Here is a 26,892-nt window from a genome sequence, read left to right as displayed (position 1 = left end):
GCAACTACCCCCGACAGGAGTGAAACCTGCTCAGCAGCTGTGTTCCCAGGCCTGGCTGCATCCTGCTGCCCCTGCCAAAAGGAGATGACACCTCTCTGATTGAATTATGGGAGTGGCACCTGGGGACTACAGGAAACTAAACAAAGCACTGTCCCTGGCTCAGGCAAATTTTATATTGGGGGGGTCGTAAAATAGCTTCCTCTTGGGAGAAACTGGGAGGGGCAGTGCCTGTGAGAGCAAACTGAGCTTGGGGGAAGTGGATAAACCAGAAATTCCACCATGTGCTTTGGAAAACCACACCCCTTTAGGGCCAGAGCATGATTTTAAAAAGATGGATAATTCATCATTCTTGTGATTTTTCTGTGCACATTTTAAGAGGTGTTAGGACCCTGTGGTATGTTCTTGGGGATAGTAGCGGAAAAAAGGTTGTTACTCCAAATGTATGCATGTTAAAAATCTGACACTTTATCATCTGAAACCCATATCCCTGGTGGACATTTGTGTAAAATCTTGAAAGGTTTAGAGGTCGTGATCTGGATGAAAAGGGCAGAATTCTTTCATAAGTGGACACAACATCGTACAAAGACAGGGATCGGATGGTTTGGTGCTACAGAAAATATGTTAACTGGACGTATAATATTAGAAAAATGGTACATCGATAAATATGTATTTGGATCAGAAATAGATTTGTGTGCAATTTGACAAGGGGAGGATCCTCTGACCATAAACCTACCTCATCACTCTGACTCACAACCCAGTTCCCCCAATCAAGGAAGAGAGGAGGAACTGACCAATGATAAGTTGAGAGGGTTGGGCATGCAGAATGAGCCGACCCACCCACTTTCTAAACACATAAAAAGAGCCACTGGAACCCAGGTAGGGACATTCACTTTCCACTTTCTTGCGGGACGCTTTGCCGGGAGACTCCAGACTTCAAATCCATCAATCTCCAGAGACGAGAGATCCAGAAAGCAGAGCTGGTTGAATTTTTGCCAAGAACTTTTGCCAGAACCAGAGACCCAGAAGGCAGAATTATCCAGAGAGACCAGACCCAGACCAGATTGTTGTGCAGTGCTAAGAGCTGACCCAGATCGATGTGCGTGGAACCAGTACCAGAGAACCACAGCCAATCTTGACCCGATCCGTGACGAAGTCGCATTCCTGCCCAAAATCTAGTGTGAGTACCTAGCTAGCACTGTGCCAAAACCAATCTCTTAGTTTAAAATAATCTAATCCAAACTATTTTAGCCTATTAGAACTGCCTCCTAGAATCGTCTCATTCTGTCATCTTTAAAACTGAAAACTGCCATCTGTCATTTTGAGCTTTAAAATTTAAAATCTGAAAAACTATCTTTACTGAATCGGCCGTATCTCTGGAACCGTTTGAACGAGATTTAACTTTCATCTTAAAGCTAAAATTCTAGGCTTTCCAACGAACCTAGAGCCGACTTCCTACTCCTTATATTGCCTCCGTAATTGCGCTCGACGCACGCGACTAAATTGCCGCGATTTGACATTTTGCTTAATTTCAGCCACGTGTAAAAATATTTTTCCTTGCTTTCCTTGCTGAAATTCGTGTGCAACCTGACACTCATTCATAGAGCATTGCTAAAGTGATCCTGAATTAATTTAAAGTATCTCTCACTCACCCTGAACCTCCTATAGGGAATTAAAAGCATTTTTAGCATATTTTTCACTTCTTTGCATACCACATCAAAAGTATATTGCCTGTGTTTAAAACTCCTACCCGTTTTCCTCTAAGCTTGCTAGGGGGGAACTGAATTATATTTGATTGCATTCCTGAGAACTGTGTGCTTTCCTCCCATCTCTTTACCTTGCATAAAGGGGGGGGGGGTGACTTGTCAAAGAAAAGTGATTACATTGTCTTTTGTTGAAGTCATATCAAGTTTATTTTCTTTACTGCATTTTCATTCATCATTGCATTGTCCTTGAAGCCATAAAATCATTCTCAGCTACTTTATCCTTTCTATATCACTTCTAAGCCATCAAAAGAGTGTACCACTGTAACATTATCAATTGTTGATCACTATCATCTTCACAAGTGTGCTATCAAACATTAACTTATAAAAGTGTGATACATCTATATATTGTTTAATTTTCAAATAAACCTTTTAATTTGCAAAACAAACATACTTCTTGGCTCAGTGGGGTCAGGGGAATTCTAAGAGAGGGGTGTTATATAAGGGTTGTCATCCAGAGTAAACGAACTGGACATAAAAATATATCAATAAGGGTTTCCCTCGGCATCCCAGACTAGGCATTGACTTAGCTGTAGTGTTGAACTGAATCCGCTTACAGGGGTCAGCCAGGGTATTTTTCTTTTGTTAGCAACCAACAGCATCGGAACATGCTTACCAGAGTTTTGCTCTATAGATAAAGACATTAGGAAGACCTGGTTGATAAGCACACTTAGAGATAGTCGATTTAGACACTACAAACCTGCCCTTACCTTTTCATTTGTGTTTTCAGAAGTGAAAGTTGCATTTGCCCTGGGCTCTTACTTAAACTGGGCATTGCCACGTAGAACAAGGGACATTAGGGCCTTAGAAAGACTGATGAAGTTGAGCCATGTCTGGGTGGGGGAGTTTGGGGGGAATACATCTATTACTAAGTACCGATATTGCTATGGCTGTAGGGAATTACACCATAGGGGTAGAATGGCACCCGTTAGCAAACCTTGACGGATGCACCGGCACTGTTGCACACATTGCCGGTGCATCCGTCCTTCCCATTCCCATTGCGTCCTATGGGACTCGAATGGGGATGGGGAGTAATTTTTGCCGGCGCCTGGCTATGGGGAATTACCGGGACTGCCGGGGCTGTAATGCCCTGTAATTCCCCATTGACAGGCGCCGGAATAAAAACTACCCTGGCGGCACCCGTGCTGTTTTTACCAGCACGGCTACCACCAGGGTCTTAATGAGGCCCATAGTGTTTGAAATGTATTCTTCAGATTCAATATGAATATTCCGCTTGAGGAAGACGCGCTATCCTGCTCTTCGTGGAAACTAGCTAGACCCTTGGCTAAATTAGGAATAGGAAAGGGACGCACTTGGAATAGCACTTGACACTTTCAAATGTATCCACTTGTCACTTTGTGAACACACTTAGCACTATATTTAGGCTTTTGATATTTATAGTTAATGCAACTTGTTGTCTCACATTTATGTCTAGTGGGGAATGAATATAAAATATATAGCAATATCAGTGTGTATGCATCAGATCGTTTTTAGCTGTTTTTAACATGTATTTTGATATGTGCTATAACTTGTATGACTATTCCTGAAACACAGCCATGTTGCAATCGGTTTGTGACTATCGTAAGAAAAATGAGTTGTAGGCATGCAACTTAAAAATGGCCCTGCCCTTGTACATATAGTGATTTCATTAAATGTTATTGATGCATAGAATAAAGAAAATATTCATATATGTTCCAGGGTGTAGGATTTTTAAAATGGCTTCTTATGGACACTAAGCCATCTATTTGTAAGCAAAATTCAATGTCCGCCATATACATACCACAGCAGTGTTCCTGCTGCTGGGAGGAGTGCCTGATGTATATAACCTGATTTGGCCAGAGTTTTTACAAGTCCTGGGCCTCCCCAAAGCTGACAGGCGAAACTGCCTCGGTCTGCCGGGGAATGCTTCAGGGAAAGACGTCTTGACTGTCTCTGCCTCTCTCCCTCCTCCATACCATTTAGGAGTGAGGGAGGCAGGCCATCCAGGATGCCCATTCATTCTTCCTCTACCTGTTGCATCCAGTACCGTAGATCGAGCAGATGCTTTTCGAAGATGGCTGCTGCCATCAACATAACCCAGCACTGTTCCTGCTGCTGGGAGGAGTACCTGATGTCTACAATCTGAATGGCGCCGAGTTTCTACAAGTCCTGAGCCTCCGCGAAACCTGCAGGAGAATCCGCTTCAGTCCACCTGGAAAGGCTGCAGGGAAAGGTGTCTTGCCTGTCTATGCCTGTCCAGGGCTGGACGGCGGCTCGCCGTGACACTCCCTTCAACTCTATTCGTGCCCTACATGCACAGACAAAGCCTGTGGGGCTCAATTTCAACCACCAACCACTGCAAAATCAGCTGTTTCTACACTGGCCGCCCGCACTGTCCCGACTGGCAAATCAACCTGATTGTATCGGGTTATGCACTCCCGACCAGACCTACTCACCTCTGCCTCTATTGTGCTCCCTTCTTGAATCTCCTTGTAATAAGAGGCTCTGCTTATATATCCTACTCCATACTGAACTGCAACGCTATGTCTTTCCACCCGATACAACATATGCATCGTATCTACCGGATTCTTTGAACTTAAACATGGTACTCGGCTATCACTCCACCGTAAGCTACCCACATGCAAATGACAATCCTCAGATCCTTTAAGAAGGACTCTATACCTGTTACAACTCCCTCCATATGTTCATTTCACCTTTCATAACTGTATATTTGCACCTATCTTGTCATATGTATGCACGCCTGATGTAGCTCCCCATAACACAAGGAGAGGCTTTACCAGTCTGTATATTTCATAACTGCTGAACCCATATGCATGCATTAGTATTGGCAGACCGCTAACCCACACCCGTAATAATAGGCTCACAACTTTTTTCAAGTGTTGGCAATAAAAGGCCGTAGGATTTTATTGTACAGATATGGATATGGAGATAACAATAATCAAATATCATAATAGTATCATACTTTTGGGCACCGGGTCCTGAGGTTGCCCCCTTCTCATGTCCCACGACTTGTTGTGGGCACCGTACAGTGCCTTGTACCTCTTTTCCTTTTGTTCTTCTTCCTTCTTTTGGAGGTTGCGAGGGTTCTGTGGTAAAGAAGCAAAAAGGTTGGAAGACACTGAGTAAACAGTGAACCTCCTGTTTGTTTGGGTCCCCGTTCAAGGTCCACAAACAGATAGTGTTTACTCATAGCATGCTGCTCCTATTTATAGGACCCAGCGAGGCCCTGGATCTTTGTTATGTATGTGGTGGGGGCTGCTGTTGTCACAGCCCCTGGCTGGATTGCCGACTGTCTGGCCCCCTGGTGGGGGGCAGGTCTTTGAACCTGGGTCCTGCCTGACTGTTGGTTTCCTTAGGTGCTTAGCACCTTGCTGTTTGGGGGAAGGGTTAGGTGACTGTTCACACCTCATCCTTCCTTGGCTTTGTGTTACAGAGACTGTGTGTCTCTGCAGCTGGGGGAGGAGAGGAGCAGGAACAGGGAAAGGGTTGAGCTGCCCCTCTCCGGGCTGCTTATGGTAATAGCACTTACTGTAACTAGCACCTAGATGCCTCAGGGCTTTGTGCGCTGAAATAAATGCAATACATATATTAATAAATAAATACATATAAAAAAGTTAGTCATGTTCATATATTTAATCATTGAGAATAATCCCACAAATTATCTTGCATGACATTTCCGTTTTGCCCCTGGTTTGCAGAGAACCCCGATGTTTGGTACACAAAATTAATCAGAAAGCATGTTCTCATGTTACAAACTTCCTCAATATTTATTTTAAAACAGGATACTGTTTAATAATTCGTAATTATTATTATTTTAATTTTTGTTGTTGTTGATGTTGCGATTGTTGTATGCAACTGTGCAACGCCTACGGTAGGCAAAGTCATTTGCATTGAATGGCAGCACAGCTGCATGTCAACAATAGAACAGAAGGCTGTTATATGTATTCCTGAACTGTAGTATTCTAACATGTTACATAATATTCGCCTGCTGCCTGCAGAGGTGAGCAACGGTTGTTTATACCCATGAACCATAAAAGCAGAGCATCACTTGAATGAATTACATTCTTGGCAAATTAAAATAAGTTTCGAATGTGATTTAGGTAACCCCATTAGTGCTAATTAGTTTGGGAATACCTGCAATAACATAATTAAGTCCACAAATGATTTCAGATGACAACAGTAATTCACATTACGCAGTAAAAATGAGCGATATTCCTTGCATATTTGTGGTTGCTGAAACACTATTGTTTTTGTTAACATTTCAGTTTTCCCGCAGCACAAGGAGGGTACATTTCAACGAAATAGCTTAACTCTGTTCATTACATGGCAGCCATCTTCCTAGTGCTCAGTCGCACATCATCTCTAAGCTATCATTCTCTATAAGGTATCCGTCAAGTGACTTGCTGCTATGTAATTATACTTAACAGAAATAACCGCCTGATGTAATTATGGCAGCATAGGCAAAGAAAATATTATGCATACCAATTTGAAGGAGAAAGCCCTTCACTCCTTGGCTGGAGTGTTAATACAGTTCAAACTGTACATTTAAATAATATGATGCATTAAGTATGATCCATGCTGCGTGTGTTCACTCATATCTTAGTGCATTGCAATTGAATTCCTTTCACCAAACACACCTGCAAAATTAAACAGTTGAATAGTACACGTATTAAACGACATGAGCGTGTGACACATGGTAGCAACAAATAACAGGTACTAGCAAAGCCAATTAGTTTTGGATTTGTATCCGATTTGAAAACAAATCTGCGAGGAGCGTTAGGGCAGTGGGGTCGAGAGGAAATGTGGGTACTAAGAAGTGAGGGGAAAAGGGGGTGAAATATGCTGACGGAATAGCAGTGAGGAGGAGTAGGGGAAAGAGAGGAGGAGTGAGGGAAAACATACTTTTCAATTAGAGTTTATAGTTCAGATTTTCAAAGAATGGGCCACATTCTCAAAAAATGTTTTGATGTAAGTGATGCCCTCACTCAGATGCCTTTTGTCACGACTTTGCACGTTGGCGCAAATCAGGGGTGTTCTGCACATTTAAAAGCGCACCCCACATTCACAAACGGGAGGCGCTTTTCAACGAGGCGAAAGGAGGGTCAACCACCTGTTCCTGTTGAAACAGGTGCTGGGAGAGGCATGTAGCATGACAGTAATTTCTGACCATGTCATGATTTTTTTTTTTCAGTGAGGAAGCTGTATGGTTGGAATTAGGATCTTCCAGCACTCCCAAGCGCTTTAGAATTAGGCAAGACTTTGACCGCTTCTAGGCACTACAAGAGAACAGGTGGTAGGAAGGGCACTGGGAAGGCTTTTTCATGCAAATATAATCATATACACAGACATGGGCAGGTACTAAAAGAAGGCAGTTATTGTTTAAAATATAAAGCACAATTAACTATTAACTGAATACATGTGTAAATGTTAATCCTGAGTAGTTCTAAAATCTCAAGGCATGATAGAAGCAGGCTCTCTGTCGGGAAGAATGCAGCCTGTGCTAAAAACGGATCGCAGGGCTCATGTAGTGCTAATGTTAATGTTAATGTTAACCATTTAACTGCCATGGGTTTTTCCCCCCAGTGCCAAGGCCTTTTTTGGTGATTTCGGTATGTGGCCATTCAAATCCTTGTAACTTTTTTGTTGATATATCTCGGCCAAATTTGGCTCCTTTTTTCCCACATGTATGTGGTCATAACGCCAGCCAGGAATCCTAAGTTGCTGTAGGGGGGTGAGAGAAAATAAGCAAAAAGGGCAAACATTTTGTTTTTTTTAAAAAAATGCCAATAAAATGATGTACAAAGAAGCCTGTTGTTTTTTCCTTGTAAGAGCTAGGAACAAATGGTTTGATGCGCTGAATTCTCCAATTTCCTGGGTTTCAGGAACAGGTTGAGTGGAAACGAAAAGAAAATATTTTGATGTGGTTATCAACTGTTTTGTGAGAGGTAGGCGATTTTGGCCATTTTTGCCAATTGGACATGCATGGACGGAATTATATCTATAAAGATTATACATTATAATTTGTGGTCTTTTTCCACTGGAATTCCAGAGGGAAAAGGCCCCTGAAAAGTAACAAGCCCAGTCCCTCTGAACTTTACCTTCCCTATCTCTTGTCTCATGTCGGTTCCCTGCTCCCTTTTGTGTGCCAGTCTCCTTGACCTCTGTTTCTCATTTCTCAAGAAGACTGGAGTGAACGGGGACCAATGAGCTGGGAATTGAAGGTAGCATTGTGATGCACTGAGTAACAAGCCCTTCGGGTAATTCATTAGTAATCCCTGTGCACCCTTTTCCAAAGTGTTGTCTCCTAAGTGCTTCAAACTCTCTATCAGCTTCCACAGCCTCTTTCCCTACCACTTCCCAATGCAATCCAACCTCATGTCCTCTTCACATCCTTTTCAAATCTTCACCTGTAATTAGAACCTCTGCATCATTTCCTTTGACTTCCCTCCTTTAGCCAGTTTATTATATCACATCTCCTTGTTCCTATTACATTATCTTCTTCCCCCAGCTATTCCTTCCACTGACTGGTTCAGACTCCAATGTAAGATATATTTTGATCAAAATATGGATACTATGTCAGGTGGACACCTTGATCCCTCCTTAGTTTTACAGTTCCGCTGCACAATTTTGGGCAAGAATCAGAAGATTTGATCAAAACTCATATTCATTTAAATAAAGGAATTAAAGATGAAATCACTGCCAGGGTGGTCTGCAGGTTTAGGCAGGTCATCCCAATGCTACACAATCACAGACAGCTGGTCAGAAAAATTGAAAATGACCTGCCTGCACTTATCTCACTGTTTCTCACAGACAAGTAGTAATTCCCATAGTCAATTCTGAACATGCATTGACTTGGGAATGACTAAAATATTGCAATCAAGATGGTAGATGGGTCATAATAATAAGTGGATTCTTGTAAATATATTCTCTAATATGCAAACATCTTTAGATTACACATAAAGCTACACATATAATACATAGGAATTTTGCATTCCCCAAAATTAACAAAAATGTCAGCTTTCAAAGAACTGTTGCATGCCCCTCTTTCTCCTATGTGAATTTGATGCTGAGGGTGACTAATATCCTTATGTCATTTAACATAAGCTCATAATAACTCACATCAGATTCCTGCAGTTTTCAGGTTAGGAAGTAGTGTCACTGATTTAGACCACACACAAGCTCAGCTTATCCACCAAAACCTGAGAGAAAGATTTTAGGATTGTATTGAACAGATATAAGTTCCCCTTCCCTATCACTTTGCTGATTCCGTCCCACTGGCAAAAGATAATTTTATGTACTATGTATTTAAGAACATATGCATTATTTTCTAGCTGAATAGAAATGACACAATGATACTTTCTCCCATTTTCAAATTTAGTTTACATTCTTCACAGAAAATACTTCACTAAACTCAGCCTCATCAGACACGGTACAGGGCCCTTGAACCATAGTCTAATGCCTACTATATCTGTGATTGTGCTCAGGGTAATCTTTTAAATATCACATATTAAATTCGACACTGTCAATGCTGGAAAATGTTCCCTATTTTATACAACTCTTGCAGCACAGGGAAATCAGTTTTGTATTTATTTGAATGCGATCTTCAGCTTCAAATACAAGACGATTGGGATATAATTTACACTAGCAAATTACAATTTTTATATATGCAGCTATTTCTTACTGAACTTTAAATATAATTGGAAACACTGTTGTTTTTCATGCCAAATATTCAGATTTTTCTTTTTGGAATGAGCACCCCTTAGTCAAAATGAGCTCCCAATTGCAAAGCACCCCAGAGACTTGGGGTAATGATTACAGGGCCTTATCTAATTATATTTAGGGATCTTTCATACTCATTTTTCAAATGATCCCTCAGTGCACCACTGCCTGACTCTTATGCAGAGAGGTATCCCATCAGACAGCCATTCCAAACATACCCAGTAGATATCCTCCCAGAACGAGAGAACCCGATGGAGATTTATTTACTTTTACTTTTACTTTTATTTTTTAAAGCGCTCACACAGCCTGCAGGCATCGAGGCGCTGTTACAGGAATTGTTTGTTTTTTAGTTGCGTAATTGTTTTTTTTGTCTTTTCTTAGTTGCGTATTTATAACTCGCTTAAATACCCAGAGGTTTATAAGTGTGGAACCAGTGTTGCTTCGTGTCGGTTTGCTTCCAAGGTGAACACGTTGCCGCTGAGCTATCCTCCCAAGACAAGAGATTGTGAATCCAAATACTATAATGGACTGCATCGATTAAGTATCAAGAAGCCACTGTGCTGACATCAATAGTGACACCACGACATAGCAGCATTAGTCATGAAGAATACTCACAGCCCTGCACAGCATTACATGAACACACACTCACATACACAAAGAACATGCTTACACAATTCTGTAGATAGAGGACAGATACATGTACATATTGTCAACGCTTTTATTTCTTTTTCTCATAAGCCAAATGCATTAACACTGAAATGCAAGGCTACAAGAGATCCAGATCAAGCTTGCGGATATTTATGGCAATTAACCCTATGGGACAACTGGAGTATATAATGAGGCTGGTAGGACTATCCATGACGAATCTATAGGAAACATAGCACATTACAAGCATGTAGAAATCACATTATAAGTCTAAGGAAAATTACAGAAGGCCTCAGCTAAAGGGCACTAGACAAGGCGAAGCAGGCTCAGGCTTCACCAAGCGGGGAGGCCGAGCTCACAGCCAAGGCTAGCGATAAAACAAGCACATTCCAAGCTCCAGATGACAAATGGCCAGCTGCAGAAATAACTGAATAAAACCTCATAAATGCACACCTAAGGAGCTCAATTTTGTGGTTCACAATCATGTGATCCAGACGAACTAGACAATGGGCATTCATCCACGGTGGGAATATGAGCCGTTCTCAACAACTCAGACGGCAAGTGAAACAAATGTTGCAACAAGGAGCTTACTCTCACAGGCAAAGGTGGTCTACTACCAGATACAATTGAGACACATAGTAATTTCACATCATCTTGAAGAGGTGCACAGAGGGCTGAGAACCGAACTGGGTCCCAGATCTGGGGAGACCAGATCCAGCCAATCAAAGGACAGAATTCCAGGGGTGGATGGCAAGGGGAAATGGCCAATGGTAAAACTACTACCCTGCAATAATGTAATAGATAGTTTCTTGGGGACGGGGCAGGTCAACACCTGACATGCGATTGGCAGTAGAATAACCTCTATATGGGATAGCTATATGTGTTACTACTCTCAGCACCCAATCAGTAGTGAGGATAGGTTTTTGGGGAAAGGCCCAGACGATGATGGCATGTTGCATCAAAACTGGGGAACACGCCTCGTCAAATTGAGATGTACTGGAAAATCTTGATTATCCATGTTGGTTTTTTGTAAAAAATGACAGTTCTAACTTGCCATTTGCTGAGTACTCTGTTTCTTCTGGGGAAAGGGTTGTTGGGCCCTTGGGAGTCAGACAAATCCAAAGACGACCTCTGGCATACCTGGTATTTGCTCCATAATCAGTGTCACAATCCTCTCCTCAGTGCGAACACTATTTTAAAGTGTCCAAAACTCTCTTGCTTATGTCATAATTAGGTCACACTATGTGATTGGCCCGATATTTCAATTGTCATGCCTCATAGTTAGACACCCCTTTTGAATATACAAACCCAATCTTAAATGGATTACGATTTCTATATTTTTGACATGAGCAAAGGAAGAGACTTATTTCACTCCTACATTGCTGTATGCCATTTCATTTTTCTTCCATAATTCATGGCAGTAATATGCTAATTGAATGGAGAAATACATATCTGGAATCTGTGTTTGGAGAAGCACTCCTGTGTGTGTGACACACCTATTTGGCATATTGCTTCTTAAAGTTATCAATTGTTCTCATTTTAATCATTTCTAACTAATCTGGTGTCAAATTAAAGAGGGTCTCTGATCTTTGAAACAGACCCATTCTCATCTTTCTAAATCTTATAGTTTTGGACTTATGTATAATAGTTGCTTGTGCCTATGAGGTCAATGATAAATAACATTTGCTTTTTTAAATCAAAGGAAATTTACGTCACTGGACATGCCATGTAGTTCCATATGGGTCCTTGTTTTCAGCACATAGGTTATACAAAAAATGCTCTTTGTGAGGCCTTTATTAATGATTGATTGGGCGATTTTCACAGGCCTGTAGTTCTTATTCAAAGTGTCATTTCTAAGGGATGGATTTGCCTTTGAGGCTGGGTTGCAAAAAATACCCACCAGTCCTCTCTTTATGTTCATCGTCTGTTAAGCCCACAGTTTTAATATATTCTTAGTTTGTCTCGGGAGGATAGCTCAGGGGCAACAAACTCGCCTTGGAAGCAAGATGACGTGGAGCAACACAGGCTCGATCCCTGGGTCTGTGCTTAGAAACCTCCGGTATCAAGCATTTACAATGTCTGTTTGTTTTTATACAAATATCCCCTGGAAGATTCCCAACTCTGGGGGTGGGGACTGTTTTGCTCCGAGTTTAAACTCAGGTCAACTTGTAGTTGTCAAAATATAGTACTGTTTAATACAAGTCTTATTTAAATCAATAGAATCATTGCTTCTCTTTTTCATCATTTATAATTTATATATTTTTTCTTTTCAACATTGATTTGATTGCAATACATTGCAGGATAGAAAGCACTTATAATTCATTTGTGCTCCGTTCAAAACCGAATAGTAGGTTAGTTGACAAAATCACAGGAGAATACATTGTCTTTATGCATTGTTTGACATAAATATCTCTACAATGTAGACATAAAGTATGTCCTTATTGATTCAAAATGCACACTCTGGCCTTGCACTTCTTCAGTGCAGCAAGTACAGTTTTGTGGTCCTTGGTGCTGTCTCTCAAAAAAGCAAGTGACTGGTGAACGTGTTTATTTTTCTATGATGTATTCTTTGGCACCTCTAGTTTTACATTGAGGCATTCTCCATGTCTTGAATTAGGTACTGTCCATTACAGAAGGTGGCACCTTATCACCTGCTTTGTGTGTGGAATATTTCTCCAAACGATTGAATCTAGGTGTCACACATGTAAAAGCTGTGTGACCTCTTAGTGCCTCTTACTGTGAATTCAGGCAGTCTTAATTTGCCTTTATTTCTCCCCACTTCCCATAGAAATGCAACATCTGCCCTCCATTCCTGGCTGGACACATCCCTCCCCACTCACATCGATGCCCAGCAAACCCCCAAGCCCATCACTAGAATTATTGTTCTCCTCTAGTTAGACTTATTTCCACCTTTTCCCCCATCCTTTCTAATCTATACCTCATTCCAACTGGCTTTGCCCAGTTCCTTTATTAGCAACCTGATTACTCATCCAAGATGTGCTAACTGCAGTGTCTTATCGCTCTCCCCAACTGGCCAAAATCTTCCCACACCTTCCATTCTACCTGCAACACTTTAAAAAAACAGGCACTTCAACAGAGAATCGGAAATATAAAGAATTTACATCTGAAAGTTCTTAAAATACTCACATGACCAATAAGGCATTGGATGTCTTTTGAATAATGGTGGAAAAATAATTCAACATGATGTTTCCTAATTTAAAGCAAGGAGCAACATTACATTTTGAGAGATTTACAAAACAATAAGATCAGAAACATAAAAATGTCAATAAGAGAAGTGCTATTATTGAGGGATCAAATTATGTATCAGCCTGAAGTCTAGGAAAACAATCATTATAAAAGGAAGATAACGATCTGATTATCAGCTGATTATCAGCATTTTGGACCTGATACATCCTATATGGAAAAGGATGTAGCCCAGAAATACATTAGTGAGCAGATAATGTAAAAATCACCCATAAAGTAGTGTTTTATTCTATCTCCATATAATGCACTCGCTTTAATTAACTCTATTGAAAGACCAATTGTGTCTGAATGCGATACTGGCCATGGTGGAATGGGGAATTACCATTTATCCCATTTTTGCCACATAGAGCTCAATGGAAATGGGGAAGGCAGCAATTACGGTACCACAAATTGCGGTACTATAATTGCCATCAAGGTCCCTTTGCGGGTCCCTGGTGTAGACCAGCCGTTAAGGTCGGGTTCCGCAAAGGGACCTCGTAATTAGACGCTAAGTGTTTAATGGCGCCGCAGCCTTTTACGGCGCCGGTAAACACTTAGCGCCAGGGTCCTAATGAAGGCCACTGTATTAGATCTGCTTGCTGATTATTTAAATTATTTTCTTAGAAAAACGTGTTAAAGGAAAACATACAATTGAAAATAACTTTGGCTTTATTTTGAAATGTGCACTATATTCTTGTCAGTAACATGCATGGTACACATCGAGATGAAAGTTGCACATACAGAGGGCATGGAAACAAAGAGTGGCTTTGAATATTATATTTTTTAACAGAACTAGGTCATGAAATTCTGCTGTTCTTATGAAATTGTTTGAAAAATCAGTGCTTTGGGAAAAATATCGATAAATAAATCTGTGTCACACAATTGGGTGCACCATCTCTGCTGAGCTTTGCGAACATTAGTTATAGGGTGGTGGCTATTGAATAACATATATTTGTCATGTTTTTGTAGTACAGAAATAAGATGAACAATAATTCGTGAATAGGAAGATCAATGGCATTTGTGAGCATTTTGTCATGACAAATTGTTCTTTTAGTGTGACTCAGAACAGGAACTGGTTGGATCTGATTTCAAGATGGCAAAAGATATATGAAAATGTTAATACTTTGTTAAGCAATGGAAATTAGTGCAGTTTTGAAACATTTTCTTTGAATACAGTTAATGTTGAAAGAGTGAAGGTTCTTGTCCACATCACTTTTGAAAAGTGAGTTGGTCTTTGAAACATGTTGTGCAATTTGTGATTACATTAAAGGTATGTTCCAAAGACATTTCTTAAATGTTTTGAAAGACGAAAAGATAATTGTTCAAGAAAACCATCGACTAGAGTAATGTCCATCACCAAAATCTCTTTCTCCAACAACTCTGCTCCATTTGTCAATGACACCATTTCTGCTGTCTACAAGGTGGCAGTGATCCACCATTTCGAAAAGCAGGAGACATTTGAGCGTTCTACAAGTTGGGAATGCAATCACCCCATAACCCTCCTTCTTGAATGAGAAACACAGCTCCTCCAGCGCTGGCCTTGAGATATTTACCTTTTCCTTCAACAAAATGCCCAACCCATCAAGCCATAACCCTTCCTGGCTGGCTGACTCATTCAACAAGGCTATCTCTACAATCTTCCCCTCTCGTCCCCACCTGACCAGCATGAAGGATTTCAGAATCTGGTCTAACAGTCCCACAAACGCCCATACTCTTGTTCCTATCTCCTTCTGGACTCCTTACCATTCTGCCAAGCGTGTTGCTTCACTTCAGCTCTCCACACTTCTATGCCTTTTTTCTGCCTCTGTATATTTGCTATCTCTCCTGCTTTCTTCACTCTTCTCTATTTAAGAGTTCTTCCTCTACCACCTCTGATCCTTTCGATGGATCCACTCCTCTTTCTCCTCTTTCCACTTTTCTCTCTGCTACCTCCCTTCAATTGCCACCATCACTCCTTTTCCTCACTACTTCACTTATGCCATGCTCGTTCTCCTCCTTTGCTCTGCTTTTAATGATCACACTAGAGCCACCTCTTTGCACGCTGAACTACTGACTCCTACACTGATTGACTGTCCTGCTCCCCTTGTATTCTTGTACAAGGCAGAGCAGCATGTGTGTCCTAATCATTTAAGTGATTCAGGTGTGACTGGTGTGCATGCATAATAGGTGATATGCAGATGACCTCATCGATTTCACAACCTGCAGGTGCTATAACTTAGTGGTCTTTGTTTCATCCCCACTACCTAACCTGATAAGATTCCCAACAGCTATGTTTGTTTAATTTCTAGTACTGCGAAGGCATCTGCTAGGTCTACCTCACTGACTCATCTGCCATTCACTTGGGCACACCTTGATTGAATCCAGATAGCTTCTGATGTGGGCATCAACTACGCACAAGGACCGTAAACTGCAGGGTGAGCCACACTCATGAGCAGTTGCTCTACCCGAAAATAGGCCTCATAATTGATGCATGATGGTCATATTGGTGGCTCCTCAACCACCAAATCCTATAATTGTGTCCCTGCCATGTGGCCCATGTTGTGACTTTATTCCATATTGCCCGGGGTGGTTGGGGATTGGCTGTTTGCCACATGAGGCTTTATTTGGACTGGTGAGCATGAGATATTCACCAAATTACTTCTCTGTAGCCTATATCATGGGCAGGCGCTGATCTCTGGCTCCTAGGGTCACCATAGTCCCATCCACCATCCTCAAGCATGCCACTTTGTGGCAGGTCCTACTGCACTTGGACCAGATGACCTTCATTATTTTGGACCTGCCTATCCCAGGGACGTCATTTCAACAAAATGCCAGGGGTAGCGGAAGTGACATCACCCGACCCTTGACCCTCTGATGACATCACAGGAAGTGATGTCATTAGACCCCGCCCCAAAGTGATATAGCGGGTAGCGATGGTACACGACATTTCACCCGTTGAAAAAACAGGAAGTGGCATCACATAGCATTGTAAACTATGAAAAATATAGTTATGATATCACTATATGATGTACAGTCATACAAGAATGGATCGCCATATGTATCATTAAGTTCAGTGTTTATTGGCCCGTATTACCAAATGACTGTGTATGCAAGCAGACGTCCATGACCAAATGTTAAGCGTAAGTGCTATATAATAACACATCATTAATATAGAAAAAATATACACCCAATATCACCCAACCTGTGTTGGTACTCATTTATCGACCTCAGAAGGATGAACGGCTTAGGCGTAGTGAGGCGTTTAAGAACAGACTAAATCAGTGACTCACCCCCTGAAGTGTGCCTGAAATAAACATTTAATGAGGCCAGCAATTACTGTATAGAATTCCAGAAAGACACATTATTTGGTATACCTATTCTTTCTTATTTAGGGTCAGTGCTGAAAGTGTTAGAAGAAAAATAAGAACAAGTGCCTCAAGTCTTTTTTTTAAGGGGCCTGAACAAGAAAGCCAGCCACCCCAGAAGTAAAGAGCCACAGCCCAGGAGCTTGCATAACTTAAAAAAAAAAAAAAAAAAATTTTTTTTTTTTAGTAGAGGTCGCAAGGGACACCACAGAGGTCGCAAGGGACACCACAGAGGTCGCAGTTGCGACCCCTGGCGACCCCCAAATGACGTCCCTGGCCTATCCCAAATTGATTATTCATCAGCTGAAATGTCATCTTCAATGCTCTATTCCTCCCACACGGTGAAGTTTATTTGAATCTGCTAGAACTCAAAGCACATGTTCAGGCTCTCTGTCATGTCCTCTGCTTCTAGAAACCTTCAGTCCGACCATCATAGGATGACAGTGGCACATCATTCCAAATCCTGGCACCAGTGCTCTGGAATGTTTTCCCAATTGACACACATGCCCAGTCCAACTTTCTTGTGTTAAAGCAATCCCTGCATGCTCGGTGCTCCTCCTCATCTCTGAAGTTGTAAGGTTTATATGCACATTGTATCGACCCCTAGACACTGGCAATAGCTTAATCTTGCATCCTACCTCCACGTACAACCCACCTCTATCCCGTCACTGACCATTTGACTTTATTCCCTTCCATCTAAATGCAAATGATGTTCCAACACCCCCCCTTTCACCATTCCTAGTAGCCTTCCAACTTACCCAGCACCCCATTAATCTTAAAATCATCTTTCTAATTGATCACCATACAAACATACATTTTCCTTCAACCACCCACCTCACTATCACCCCACCATGCCCACTCCACATCTCACACCACTCCCTCTCACACACCCCTCCACTCAATGACACCACAACATTCTTCTCCCCATCATTCACTCTTCCCCAACTCTTAGAATACCCTCCTTGACATCACTCTTCACTCACTACTGCCTCCAAAATACCACCACTGGCCCATCTCCCTTTACTGGCTCACTTCAACCCCTTCCTCCACTGCCCCTCATTTCTTTCCTACTCTCCTCCTGTCAACTGGAGGATGGATGTTATGAGGCTTGAAGGAGAGCCGGGTTGTAGGCACATGGTGTATGACAAAGAACACAGTTGGACTGAGAGATAATGTAGAGATAACGAAAGAGAGAGAGGGACATAGTAAGTAAAAGAGAGAGCGAGAGAGAGGGAGAGAGAGAAAGGGAGAGTGATCAATCCCAGCTGAGAGAGCAGAGATGGAATGAGAGGTAGCACTGTAAAAGGGAAGAGTGCACAGAGTGAGGGATAAAACAGCTCTGTGTTGAATGAGGGAGACCAGATGACAGAAACACAGCACATGGGAAAGAGAAAAACAGAGCACATTAATAGGATAAAGAGCAAATGGTTGGAAGAAGGGTATGGAGAGAGAGACATTACACAGCAAAATTAAGAGGGCTATTTTATCCGAGATAGAGACAGGGACAGCCTGGGAGGGGAGTGTGAGATAGTGGGCACAGAGAGGAAGAATGAACAAATGGTATCATGGGGCAATAGACTGGGAGGAAACACTGATGATGAGCAGACAGATGCACAAGAAAGTGTGTGAGAGAGAGAGAGAGAAAGAGAGAGAAAGAGAAAGAGAGAGAGAGAGAGAGAGAGAGAGAGAGAGAGACAGAGAGAGAGAGAGAGAGAGAGAGAGAGGAGAGACAGAGAGGTAGAGAGATAGGTAGGAGGGTCTGGAGAGAGATTCCACATAGAGGTTTGGGTTTTAGGAGTATGGAGAGGCAGCAAGAGAGAGCACTCACAGGAGAGTGACAATGAATCAACAGAAGGGAAGGGAGTAGGCATGGGGAGAGAAAGTTATCATCAAGCGTGTGAGAGTGATCACAGGCAGAGTGAAAGAGCACATTAGAGGTATTGAGAGTGTCGCAAATGTGAGGAAACAAGGAGAGAGGGTGAAGAGAGAGAGAGACATATGGAGAGACGAAGAGATGGAGAGAAATAGAAAGAAAGAGGGATAGAGAGAAACAGAGAGAGAGAAACAGAGCCTGAGGGAGTACATGTGCAGTGGTGCAGCAAACAGAAAGGGAGGTGACCTTAGAAGAGGACAGAGTGGACACTGGGGGGGCAGGGAGAGATAGTTCAGGGGAAGTAAGGAGGATCCTACAGATGGAGTATAGTGTAACAGGGATTATAAGAGAGGGCACATTGCAATGGAAAATTCGTAGGGCACCTGCTCATTATGTCCCACGATATAGATAACCTGCCCCCCTCCAACAGATTCTCTCTCACAACCTCACCTTGTCCTCACCACCCAGTGGCATCTCCAGGAATCACATTTAGGGGTGCCACCTATACAAGGGCTATTAGTAGGCTTTCCCAAACTGACACAGGGCCCACACCTGACATCCTTCCCCTGTAAAACTGTAATTAATTATTATTATTATTATTATTATTTGGCACTTGTATAGCGCTACAAACCCTCAGGTATCTGAGCGCTGCTTATTATTACCCACGGTGTGTGGTGCTCATTTATCGACCTTGGAAGGATGAAAGGCTGTGTTTGGCCCCGCCGGGATTCGAACCTGCGTTGGCAGGCTCTGCACGGATGTCAAAGCAAGCGCTCAACTCGCTGTGCCACTTGACCAGCTTATCGCATATTGTATAGCCCAAATGGTATGAATAGTATGTTGGCCAGAAGCGAATCACATCATGTGACATACATTGCAAACCATGAAACCTGAATGTGACCATTGGGAGTCCATTTTGTAATTGCCTGCCATTTTCCTTTCTAAACGCTTTTGCAAATAAATTCTGTGCTTCAGATCTACACATGGTGCAAGGCCACAGCTTGAACTTTGAATACCAATGTAGGCAGGAATGTGAAACTCTGCAGAAATACATTATTTTTCTTATTCTGTGAAGCCTTGAAGCTTTACATAAGCATCAACTAATCAGCAATCTAGGTGCCCGCCTGTCTTTCAAACGCTGTTGTAGAAGGCAGTTAAATAAGAATTATATGTGACTAATGGTGCTCCTCCACGAAAGATGGTATTTTCTCTGCTTCAGAACTGTCTGACCCTTAGCACATGAGCGCAGCGAATAGATAACATTAGTTGGAATGTCTCCCTGCTAGAACATGATATCCTTCCCTGTGCCAGTGCCCCGTGTTCCGCAAAACTGTAAAGCTGTCTCTGTTGCCTCGGCTAGAAATACCAAATGTTTAGACTGAATGAAGATTACATGCATAACTGTCAATTACTGAACTCTAGTTTGTATGTCATGTATATGGGCAGGCCGAATAATGCTGTACAATGATGATGTGTTATGTATATATATATTACTGCTTTACCGATGCCCTCTCTCTCTCCTCTCACGGTGTCTGTGAACACATGTCGTGAGGTGTTGAGACCCGGTCGGCCGACTGAGATACTCTGAAAATAAACCAGACTTGTTTGGGAAATGAACTTCACGACTGGCGTGTCATTAGTATATGGTTATTGTGCCTTTATTCCATATATGGTCTTACAAAAATGGCGCATGAATAGGGACCCTCCGTGTGATGCTCCATCGCGTATGTTGAAGGCAAGGACGAGTTGACGACGAAGCTGTCGGACCGGGATCGGAAGGTTTTCAGGGCGCCCCTGCAGAAGTGATTAGAGACTCCTCTGCAGATCTGTACACAGCCGATCCCTGATCGACGAGCAGCACCCAGAGAGCATCAAGGCGAGGGTCCTGGAAGCGAGACAAATTGTGCCAGCCACATTGGTCGTGACGATTCTTGGTTGCGCCTGTATACGGGAGAATTGCGTCCTAAGTGACGAATTGATTGATCAGGTGAGTCGTGCCCCGATTCTTAAACGTCCTGATATTGGTTGAGTGTTGCACTTGCAAGTACAAATGCCCAGGTGAAAGAGGTAAGAGTTAACCATGCCTGGGAAATTGTCTTCCTGCCTAGTGAGATTTTTTCACTGCGATAGACAGCCTTTGGAAACTGGCCAGGCCGCGCCACCCGAGCGGTCGCCGGCGTATGAAATGTACATTAAGTATGGTATTGGGGCAATTGTGTTTAATGCAATTTGGCATGGGCAGACCAGACGTGTATCGGACCTTCAGTGGCCAAATAATGAGAGCTTTGAGCTAGCACAGATAGAACATTTGGAATCAGTACTGCTACGGAAAAAAAACCAGCCCCGCAGCGTTCAACGCTGCTAGTCACTGGAGGAAGGAAGCGAATCAACACTTGAAAAGTAGAGAGAAACACGCACATAGACACGTCAAATTCAGAGAAAGCGTTAATGCATGATCAACAGAAGCAGACAGAAGCCATTAGGAATATGAATAGGGCCTTCCAATTAGTCATACAGAAAATATATCCTTCACAAGATTTCATACATCAGACGAATTCATAAATAAGATACTACATGAGCAAAGAAATGATCATCCAAGTACTGACCCAGTTGCACCGCCTCCCTATGTATCTCCTCCTGCTGCTATTCCCGTGCTTACAACTGCACCTGCAGTAACCGTCCCATCTGCGCCAATGACATCATTTCCTCCACCTCCTACAGAGCATGAGTGTTATGACCACTGTGAGGGGGCACACGTTGTGCCACAAGCAGGCTCCCACCAGAACCCTGAGGACCTTAAAACCACTGCAAAAGGGCTCCTGGAGCCAGTCCTGGCACCTTTGGCACCAGGTTCGTATGTACGAAGGAAGGGCTGTTCAAACTAGGTCCCATTTATGTACATGGGCCTTTAAATCCAACATGGAAGCACCCACACAGTCTACAGTCTAGTTCTAAGAACCAAGCCTGCGGTCTAGTGTTTTGGGTGTGGCAGGCCTGGAACTACTTTCCCTGGTACTACTATATAAAACACACCCTGACAGCAGAACACGCTTCATATTATTCTGCAAACAGCAGCGTGATGCTCACCGTGTCCAGCTCCTGGTCTTCAGCATCTTCCTGTAATCCTGCAAGAACAAGAACAAGATTATTCTGTTTTACCTGAGAAAACACCATCCAGCACTCAGCATCTCAACTGGGCTGCAATCTGTGGAAACTGAGAGAAGAAGAAACATCACTCACCTGTGAGTACTAGTTTATGGACTTCCGGCGAACCGATACCACAACTGATGTTCGAACATTGCGACCTGCAACAACGAGAAAGCGAAAAACAATATTAGAATGCGAGCTTCCAAAACATCGAATTCCATCAGTCTTACCTGAATTTCATCATGCTACGGCACGCTTCCATCCGGAGCACCCCAGCAACATCTGCAAAGGAAGAGAAATATTCAGGTTCGCTTTCAATATTAAACAACCGCAGCGCTGTACTTACCTTAACAGATTCCGGGGGCCTATTTTTCATTGGGCTCTCATCCACTCGCAGCACCACAGCGGCCTGTGAGAAGAAGAAGAAGAAAACACAGGATAGCTTTAAAAGACAATAAAGGAGCTGCGCTTCGCACTTTCTCTTACCTAGAAACGTGCCTCTCCATCCGGAACGTCAGCTTCAAGAACTTCGCACCTGAAAAGAAGGAGATAAAGACATTAACGAATTCCCACTATAAAGAGAACAAAGACTTACAATTAACAAACCTACCTGCGTACCAGCAGATTCGGGGTCACAGTAGGCCTGGGCCCAAGGAAGGTGTACTGCACCAGTGAAGCAACTCGGGCAGCTCGCCAACAAACGTCAAGCGCCCCTGCACAAGAAAGGCAGGACAGATAGCTCATCCTACAAATACCTAAGGTGAGAAAAGAACCCAGTGGGAAGGGAATCGGTCAGAGGGAGGTGGGAGATTCACCCATTAGAGACAGTTATCACAAATCATTCCTTCTCTAATTGCAGATTCATTATTCAGCACTGGGCAACTACGCATCCAGGGTTCCAGATCTCAGAGCCTTCCAGACGCCCCCGGGGATATCAGGTGGGCGTAACAATGAGTTATATGCTTTAGCTGGCAGTTCTGCATCAGTGGGACCTGAAAGAGGAAGTATTAGACAGGCTCGTAGTACGATTAGTAAGGAACGGAAAGACAAACTGAAATGGTGGGCTGAGACATATATTGATGATGGCGATGAAGTGTTTGTGCAAAGTTCCATATTGGATCATAGAGGCTTTGGTGAACAACAGGTATTGTTAGAATACATTGGAGATTATCTTGTTAATGTATGGAGTGACTTAACTGATACTGTGATACTGCAAGAGTTGCGTGATTTGATTGTCCTTTCCTACTCACGAGATAGTGCCGCGAAAATCGGAGAACATGTCATATTTGTGTTTAAGCGAGAACTTGATCGATTTCATAAAGACATGAGTAAGCATGAACCGCATATGTCATATGTCCAAAAACTATTTCTTTTGCCGTTGAAACCTGTTAGTGAAGAGATGCAAATTTGTATGCGAGATGCGCTTAGATGGATTACGGATGTTGCCATTTCCCTGATTGAAGTGCATGATACGTTTAGTCAATATACACCGCAAATGCAGAGAAGTGTTACAGGTTATGGTGCAATATTTACAGGATGAATGTATGAAGAAGAAGGTTTGTTGTCCTGCTGATTTGATGACGATTTATAAAAGAGCATTTTCGTCTGACACTGGAACTGCAGCTTTTTCCCTTAATTTGGCTTTGTTGCTTAATAGACGCTCAGATCCAGAATCCCCTACTGTGCAATTACCCATGATGGAGGTGCCTCCCACGTTTGTCCCGAAAGTAGAAATTCCTGCCATAGGACAAACTCCAGCATGTACGATAGAAGCCCATTATATCACACAGTTGTACATGTCCCCTTTTCTAGGCAAGAAGTGAACACTATAAGACAGTCGGTCCCTGATATTAGGAAAAATCCTGTCGGTTTTTATAAAGAAATTGAATCCGTTTTGAATTCATCGGTTTTTACACTGAGTGACATTGATTTATTGTTCCCTGTGATTCTTCCTGCTGATGTATGGAAACAAATTATAAGTACAAATGATGCGCCTATGCTGGGCGATACATGGGAAACTTTGATTAGAGTCGATAGTGAGAGAATGGCTGGAGAGAAACCTCTGCAGGTAATTTTAACTTTGCCCTCACGGATAGTATTGAAATTGAAAACTTTAGTGCCTGAGAAGAGAATAGTTTGGGATAAATTGACTGCTTGTTTACAAGGTAAATCGGAAGGAGCGATGGAATTTTTTTACCGATTTGAAGAAGTATTTGCAGATTTTAGTGGTCAAGATCTAAGTACAGAACCTGGAAGGAGATTATATGTTGACAAATTTGTGTGAGGATTGTTACCAGAATAAATTCAGAAAAGGATAAGGTAGAAAGAAAGAAAGGAGATCTGAAAACAAGAGTGTTACTACAGCAGGTAGCCAAAGGTAATAGAGTTGGCGGAAACACACCATCGAGAGTCCAATTTGCATTATCGTCCAACATACGTGGGTGTCCCATAGGTATAAATCAATGTGCTTATTGTTGACAGGAAGCCCATTGGTGAGCACAGTGCCCGCAATTAAATGGGACTATTTCGAGTAGACCGTTTAGAGGTCATCCAGGAATAGGGGGCCAAAACAGAAGTCAGTTTCAGTGACAATTTTCAGGATAATCAAGTTAATCAGAATCAGCAACAGAACATCATGAATGGTGCAAATGTTTTTTGATAAATCCTCCAATGCATATTACTCCAGAGACTTTACATCTGCTATACTGTTCCCCTAGGCCAGCCCAAAGCAGGCTTTGGAACCAGTGACTATTCCCATTAATCAGAAAGGGCCCTACATAGAAATGAAGGTTGGGAATAGGGAGCATATTTTTCTAGTGGACACAGGTGCACAGAAATATTCGATCGACCATCAGCGGGTTACAAATATACCACTGTCAGGGCATAGCAATGTTTCAGTAGGGTTCTCAGGTACACCAGCAATTAGTCCAGTTTCACAGCCAGTGCCAATCAAATTAGGTCCATTCATTGAATCTTGTCCATTTCTTTTGATGACAAATTGCGGCAAGAATTTGCTGGGGTTGAACCTATTGAAGAAATTGAATGCAGTAATTTATTGTTCTCCTGATGGAGAGTACTTGACGATTTTGCCACAACAAACTCCTGTATTGCAATTCATGTCATTACCATTACCGACTGAATTAAGTAAAGTACTGACTAGTATATGAGCAGTAAATGATAACGATGTAGGAATTTTAAAAGTGGAACCAGTAAAAATTGTTTTGAAAGAAGGAATTACACTACCGCACATTCCGCAATACATAATTTCAACTGAAGGTGAGCAAGCTCTGAAATGCATTGTATCCGGTTTAATATCCAGAAATGTAATTGAAGACATTTCTAGAAGTATATGTAATAGTCCGATTCTTCCAGTTTACAAGAAACGAGGTAATGAAATCCCTTACTCCCTTACTGTTTTATAATTGAATTACGTGCAGTGAACAAATTTGTTGCTCCGCAATTCCCGCTAGTCCCTGATGTCACCACAATTTTTAATATGAATCTAGCCTCTGCATCACATTTTAGTGTAATTCACATTCACACGTATTCCTCAAGGTTACAGTGAAAGTCCAAGTATTTACAGTAGGGCATTGAAGGAACAGTGAACAGAAGGTTCCCAGAACACACTGCGCCAAAGATGAAAAGATTAAAATACAATCTTGTATTTATTTAGGATGGGCGGTCAGCCTGACACATGTTTCGAGCCTGACTGGCTCTTCATCTGAGGCTTGTTATTGAAGTAAAGGTTTCAAGTCGTGAGGGCATAAATTGCCTGTACGTCCTCTTATGCTTCACAAATGTGGCAGAGGCTGGATTCTAGACGAAAAACAACAGGAATAGGCTCGAGCCTTGGGGAAGGGGCAGGCCAGCCACCTGACATGTGAGGACCAATAAAACAATATCTATAGGTGCCTTCTATAAGTGATCAAACTCCAATCACCCAACCAGGCACATTCTTCATTTTTGTTGGGGAAGGGCCCATGCTCTGACGTTGAAATTAAACAAAAGGGCCCAACACGGGCTCAGGAGCTTTGATTCTGGGATTTTTCTAATGTCCTGTATGATCCCTGTCTGTTTGTGTAAGAAACAACAGTTCTAACTTGCCCTTGGCTGAGTCATCCATTTGTGTACTGGAGGAGGGTTGTTGGGCCCTGGGAGCTGAACCATTGAGCTTGTGGTAACCCCCAGTCCCTCTGGCATAGCTAAGTCAACCACATGAATATATTAGATTATTTACACAGGATCACACACTTTGGTTAAACAGTAAAACCAGGATTCTAACCCAATTTACAGTTTAGGAATTTGGACACATAACTTTCAAGGTCAACTTGCTACAAATATGTAACATTTTAATTTTAATGGCCACATTATTATGCCTGATACAGCAGAGTGCTCAAGTTTCACATGGTCATGCGTAAGAAGGTGACCCCGTCCTGTTTATGCCTGTAATTGTGAGACATGTAGTATTTCTAAATTTCAAATGGCATACAAATAAATACAAGTCCCAGATTCCAAAGGACAGTCAGAGGACAGTCTACTGCAGTAGTGAGTTGGAGAGGAGGTATTTTTCTTTAGCTCTGTTGAACTGCTGATGCTTTGTTTCTGGCCCTTTAAACACCAGGAGGAGCCATATAAAGAGGCGGGGTACGAAGCACCTGCAAAAGGAAGGTCAAAGGACAGTTTACTGTGAGTCCACAATAAGTCCACTGTAGATGGGAACATTGGTGTTGCTGATCCTCACTTATTTTGTGATTTAGTGATTCACCAGTTCTCTAGGTGGAAGTGAATATCAACGGCTACTGCTACTGTCTACAGAGTCTACAGAGACCATCACGTGTGAGTCATTTATTCATCATTTAATTTTGTATTCCTCATTTTCACACGTGGTGAACTGAATTTGTATTTATTTGTATTTATTGATTTATAAAGCTCCTTACGCCAATGCGTTGTAATGTGGAACAACATAATACTTAAAACATAAACAAAATAACAGTTGAAGCAATTACAATATGAATCAATCAAACAATAAAACAGTGAGAAGAGCAATTAACTGAAGGGGATGGGAAGGAAAGGGAGATGGGACTGGATAGGGGGGAGTGGAGGAGAGGAGAAGGAGGGGGAAAAGGGATGGGTGGAAGAGGGGAGGCAGGAGAGGGGGGGG

The sequence above is a fragment of the Ambystoma mexicanum genome, chromosome 1q (genome assembly GCF_040938575.1).
Source record: "Ambystoma mexicanum isolate Mex_15411 chromosome 1q, UKY_AmexF1_1, whole genome shotgun sequence".
NCBI lineage: Eukaryota > Metazoa > Chordata > Amphibia > Caudata > Ambystomatidae > Ambystoma > Ambystoma mexicanum.
The sequence above is the reverse complement of the archived record's forward strand: the minus strand, read 5'-3'. Positions refer to the sequence as shown.